Genomic DNA, 6,597 nt, shown 5'->3' with positions numbered 1-6,597 from the left:
ATGTATACGTGTGCAAAAAATTATGTTCTATTCTATTCTATTCTATTCTATTCTGCATCTGTCTATCATTTACCCAAGGAGATTTGTTTTCTACAACATCAGAGCTGCAACAATTCTCTTTCACAATTAGCCATGGGAGGTATCTCTCCTCTCTCTCCTGCAAAATAACATCTGGTAGGTTACTCACACACACACACACACACACACACACACACACACACGCACACGCACACGCACACGCACACGCACACGCACACAGGCAACACACACACACACACACACACGGAAACCAACACAGCCGCACACAAATAGCACTTAGCTAATACGAGAAGAGACAGGAGAAGATGATGAAAGCGCACAAATGAGGCACGTGGTTAAGTTGTGTTATTACACGGCTTAATGAATGTATTACTGTATCAGAGCATAATGACTTTCTGGAAACATTACAACGCGGCTCACAAAACAATATGCTGATAGTGCTCAAAGTTGGCCATAATGCTCACTTAACTATTGATTCTATCATTTAGAAATAAGCCACATTTCAAAAGAGCCGCGTGACGATAGCCAAGCAACATTGAGGAAACCACCGTTATCATCATCGTTACCATAAAACATGAAGAAAACCGACATTTTTGCCGTTATCTCTTGCGCACTCAGAGCCAAGCTTGACTTGTAGTGGCCCCAGACTGAGGCCATTTCAACCAAAACAACAAGGCTTTAAAAAAACAATGCTTTCCTTGGAGCCTCTCCCAAGAGTCTGACCCCAATACCCGCAGTGTGTGTGTGTGTGTGTGTGTGTGTGTGTGTGTGTGTGTGTGTGTGTGTGTGTGTGTGTGTGTGTGTGTGTGTGTGTGTGTGTGTGTGTGCGTGCGTGCGTTGCGTGCGTGCGTGCGTGCATGCGTGTGTGTGTGTGTGTGTGTGACCAAATGTCCTCCAAGAAGAGAAAATTAGGACATTTTGCTGGTCCTCAAGTCTGTATAAGCGGTTAGGACTTAGGTTAGGGTTAAGATTAGTCAATGAAGGTCCTCACAAAGTGTAGCAATACCAACATGTGTGTTTGTGCGTGTGTGTGTGCCTGTGTGCGCAGCCGACAGATCTGCCTGCGTTTCTGCACCCAAGGAGGTATTGAAAAGCTATTGGCCCAGATGGTGTGCTCGGTTTAATTGAGGATGACATATTTCATTTGTGACCCAAACAGGGGCGTAGTGCATTTACCACTATACCCCAACAAAAAAGCAACACATTGTGGGAGATATTTTGTGTTATTTTTCATGTATTACTGATGCATTCAGCGCTTTAACATTCACCATAATAATGGTTAATACATTATTTTTGTTTGAATGATTAATTATTGAATGATAAAAGTGCATCTTTTCCGAATGTAAAATGGTTTGAATGAGCCAGGGTTCCCTCTGTATTTTGTGTCAACTATAAATGACACTTTACCGTAAAACACTGACTTGCACTTTTCTCCTCCGATGAATTAAGGCTAATCTATAATAAGCATTTATTTTCAGGATGGATGCTTTCCAAAGGCTTCATTTGGAGCTAACATGAAATCAGATAGGTGCTAATTTGTGTGGGTTTGCATTTGTGGATCACTCCCTCAGTGTGTGTGTGTGTGTGTGTGTGTGTGTGTGTGTGTGTGTGTGTGTGTGTGTGTGTGTGTGTGTGTGTGTGTGTGTGTGTGTGTGCGTGTGCGCACGTGCGTGCACGTGTGTGTGTGTGTGTGTGTGCGCACGCACGCACACACACATAAATGTTTATAGGCGTGTGTCTGTGTGTGTAACACGCGCGCATGCTAGTTGTGCACACACACGCATCCCGGTTAAAAGCATTGCTTTCTTCTGGTGCCTGTCCCAGCCTCCTCCTCACAGGTCTGTTCTTACCTGGCCTGTAATGATAGTCATTATCACATTCTAATAGCCACACACACCTGCCGGCCTTCGCCGCTCGTGCCAAAAACACACCTGCACTTGGCTAAGTATATAGCCCTGTCACTGGCAGACGCAGGCCTGCCCATAGGACAGAGAGAAGCCATATCCGGCCCCGCTGTGGATACGTGGGCATGTTTATTATTAAACTTTATAGCGTCGTATATCATCGGCGCTACGCTACGCTACGTGACACTGATACTTTATGTGTTATCACAGCCTGGAGGCTTCATGCATTGGTCATGGTGATGAGAAGGCAGAGGAGATGGAGGAAGTGATGTTCTAGACGAGGCTGAATCTGTGTGATGAAGGAGACTTGTGTACTTATGAATCACACAAATTGTGTTGTAATCTAAACAGCTTGTCTCCGAATAGCAAAGCTAAGCAAATGTTTTGTTATTGTCATTATAGTGCGTGCTAGTCAGAATAAGAACATGAGTAGACTGTGTGTGTGTGTGTGTGTGTGTGTGTGCGTGCGTGCGTGCGTGCGTGCGTGCGTGCGTGCGTGCGTGTGTGTGTGTGCGTGCGTGCGTGCGTGCGTGCGTGCGTGCGTGCGTGTGTGCGTGCGTGCGTGCGTGTGTGTGTGTGCGAGAAAATCTGCAGACTCCCAGCTTCTTGGTTGCCGTCCCGGCCAGAGAAAAAAGCAAATCCATCCAGATCCCTGAAGAAAGACCGACAACGGTCGAAACATGTTGGCTATTTTAATGATTTGGCCACTACAAACACTTTGGAAATCTTTCGTTCCTTGTGGTTATATTTTCATTTTTGGAGTGCCTGCACTGGCCTTTTGTTTGGATCACTCTTTTCCCCCCAGTTTTCCGAGAGCACCCGACACATTTTTGATCCTCGTTTGTCAATATTACAGAGCAACCCCTCATTTTCTGTCCTGTTTCTATCCCAAAGCCTCCTTTTATATAACTTACCACCACCAAGGTCGATCGGACTTTCCGAGGGCTTGCAACTTTGCAAACGACGTCATCAAAATGCAACTTGGAACATAAAGTTATCCATTTATTATTGGGTCCGTTTCCTATAGAGATGCTTTAGAAATGACCTGTATGTGCAACTTATGGATACTTTACAAACAAATCTTTAGAATCCTAAGAGAAACAACAGAGGCTGTCGGCACAGGGTTAGAGTTAGGGTTAACACTATCAGGCCGGTGCTGAGAGCCTCTGAAGTGTGTTTTGTAAAAAGCTTTGCTGGATGGATGCTGTGTGGAAATTGACCCTTGACCTTTATCAGACAAGTCTAAGTGTCATTAGGACAGCTTTCGCCCCCGGAAGAGTCTTCCTCACAGCCTGTCATGCCATCTTCTTTCCCCTCGGTTATCTGTATAGTCATGATACGCTGCCTTTGACAGAGGGGGAGCACATGTGGGCATGTCAGTCTACGCCACAGGAACCTTGAACTCCATCCATCACTGTGTGGGGAAAGGAGCTTAGATGGTCTTCAGCTCCCCTTGGTCCTTCGTCTGTCGCCATCTTGCTCTCTCTCTCCTGGCTATTAAACTAGTAGGACTTTGGGGAAACGTGCATCTCTCTCTCTCTCTCTCTCTCTTTCTCTCACACTCACTCTCTCATACATTATTTGTATGCGAGAGAGCGTAAATCTATCAACAATATTGCAGAGACGTGCTGCTCAACAGACACACAGCCATTCATCACTTGGAGATCAGCCAAAAGTGCAATTTATGAATCCAACACTTTACCAATATACTATTAATCAGGTCTATTGGCTCTAATCTCCTGGCCGCGCTGACTGGAACATCACTGCTCTCCTTCACTCTCACTTCTCCTCCTGCATCAGTCATCTCTAACCTTTCTCACTCTTCTCATCCTTCCTTCACTCATCTACTATTACTACATCATTAGCATAATTCTGCGGAATTGATCTCTCTCGCTCGTGTGTGTGTGTGTGTGTGTGTGTGTGTGTGTGTGTGTGTGTGTGTGTGTGTGTGTGTGTGTGTGTGTGTGTGTGTGTGTGTGTGTGTGCCCGCGCGCGCCGTTTTCCTCACATGGTCAGCTTGAGGTCAATCTATCTACTTCTACATGAGTAATACGATATAATTCTCCTGTTGGCCACTATTTACTTAATGTATCAGCTTATGTTATTTTCATGGTGTATTTGTTTTGTTATAGCAACAGTAGCTGCAGAGGGAGTGCTAGTGTCAATAGCCTAGAATTTAAATATGTAGACTTTGCGTACAACACGGATATAGAGGTTGTGAAAGAGAAGGAGAAAACGAAGCAGTTTGTAAGAGAAAAGGAGGAGAGGAGAGAAGAGGAGAGCAAAGGAGAGGAGAGGAGAGGAGGCGAGGGGAGAGGAGAGGAGAGCAGAGCAGAGAAGGCGAGGGGAGAGGAAAGGAGAGGAGAGGAGGCGAGGGGAGAGGAGAGGAGAGGAGAGGAGAGGAGAGGAGAGGAGAGGAGAGGAGAGGAGAGGAGAGGAGAGGAGAGGAGAGGAGAGGAGAGGAGAGGAGAGGAGAGGATAAGGTTAAGGTTCACGTTAAAGTCATGGCCAGAATATAAGTGACTACCTTCCATTCCCTGAACTTTGACGAACACCAGCAGCTTGGAAAGTGTGCTGTGTCATTTATCTGACTTATTGAGCTGTGTGTGTGTGTGTGTGTGTGTGTGTGTGTGTGTGTGTGTGTGTGTGTGTGTGTGTGTGTGTGTGTGTGTGTGTGTGTGTGTGTGTGTGTGTGTGGTGTGCATGTGCCAGTCCACGTGCACAGTGCCCGTGCATGTGCTAGTGCACGTGCACGTGCACGTCTCTGGCATGTCTGCACGCCACAGCAAACACGGGGTGTGTCTGGTGATTAGCCTGAGTTGTTGGTGATGCTCTTACTCACAGACCTGTCTGACACACTTACAAGTTACACAAAGCAGTTTTCTCAATTAAAAGCCTCCAGCCGCATGAAGGCGGCACTGCCAATGAAACTCAGATGTGTTGAAAGATGCACACCAGTTTGAATATGGCATGTCTATGCAAATTAGTTTCTTTCTTTCTTTCTTTCTTTCTTTCTTTCTTTCTTTCTTTCTTTCTTTCTTTCTCTTTCTTTCTTTCTTTCTGTCTGTCTTTGTTGATGCTATAATTTCCATAACAAAATTCCATGTTTATCAATGTCTCATTTGTCAAAGGGAGCCACGCTCCAAGATCAACATTCCCATTCTGACTCGTCAGACAAGCAAATGATTTCAACCAGGGTGGGAATTACACAGAGGCCATGGAGGCCATGGTCTCCGTTGCCCTTCTCTCTGGCCGTGATGCCCTGAGATCCCTAAGGTCACCTTGGCAGTGCCCTGCTAGCAGCCTGCTACTGTCAGTTGCTTTAAAAGCGTCAGTGGTCTCATACAAAGGATGTGTCATTGGCTCGTTTTAACACACATCTAAGAAAAATCACTCTTCACGATGTCAATAGAGCAATGGCCTTTGTGCCCTGGCATGTGGCCTTGTGCCCTAAAAAAAAAGTTGCGAGGTCAAAGGCCAAATGGCCACGCCCCTAAAACGACAAAATTCCCACCGTGATTGCGATGCCACGCAATTGCCGATCTGCACAAATCCAAAGTGACTTCCATCTCAGTTCGTCCGGTCGGAAGTTTGTCGGTATTTGTGCTGCTGTTACGGACGAGATTTGGAAAACACATTGAGTTGGTTTGCAAAGCATTTACAGTGAAAGGCAAAACATAAAAACAGAAAGATTAATTGCATGGTAATGCGCATTTCCACTGCAGCCAAGTAAATCATTGCGTGGCCACAATGGTCAGAGCTTATCCACTCGACGCTGCCCCGTTTTAACCGAGCTCACCAACAATGTTTGCTTTTCTAAGCTCGGAACGGAGAAACGTCGGAGCAGTTACCCAGATTGTAAAATGTCACTTTCCCACTTCCTTTCCTCTCTCTCTCTCTCTCTATCTCTCTCTCTCTCTCACTCTCTCTCACTTTCTCTCCATTGTTCAGCCCTTTCTCCCTCTGTTTTTCTCCATCTTTTATGGCTAATCATGGCCCTTTTGGGGTCAACCGAGAAGACTTATTTTTGTTTTTGTTTTCTTTGTTTTTACACATGGTATCCATGCCTCGGAGAGAGAATATAACTGCCTCTGTTTATTGGGTTCATAGTGTTCTCCTCGGAAAAATTGGTCTTTTGATGATGTGCACGGAGGAAACTATGGTTTGTGGTTCATACTTGGTGTTGGTGCAAGGTAAAATGTCAAGAGCAATTGGTCTGAAGTTAAACTTGCACGTTCGTCGAAGTAAATAAGGGAATTGCAAATTCGCTGATTTGACCAAGATTCGGGAACCGTTGTCGAGGTTGACAGAAATTTCCGTTAATTCAGCATTCAGTCATGTGTAGTCAGACTTTGAACAAGATCGTCAGTTGGAATCCCTCGTCTCAGCCCAGCTCCACTCCGGTTCCCACCAGTTAACTGACGTGACCCCCCCCCTGTAGAACAGAAGAAGCACAACGGCGGTGAAGGTGAAAGTCTGGAAGCCGTAGCCACTGATCTGCGTCTTTCTAATGGCAGATTTATGGCCTTCCACTGTGGGCTCATGAATGACCCCTGGCCGAGGCCGCGGGGTGAGAGGTCAGGGGTGAGAGCGGAACAGAGGGAGAGAGGCTGCTGAGAGGAGGGCGTGAAGCCGAGCAGCAGACTGCCTGCTC

This window comes from Poromitra crassiceps, assembly GCF_964638095.1.
Source record: "Poromitra crassiceps genome assembly, chromosome: 9".
Classification (NCBI taxonomy): Eukaryota; Metazoa; Chordata; class Actinopteri; order Beryciformes; family Melamphaidae; genus Poromitra; species Poromitra crassiceps.
This window is presented reverse-complemented; position numbering follows the sequence as displayed.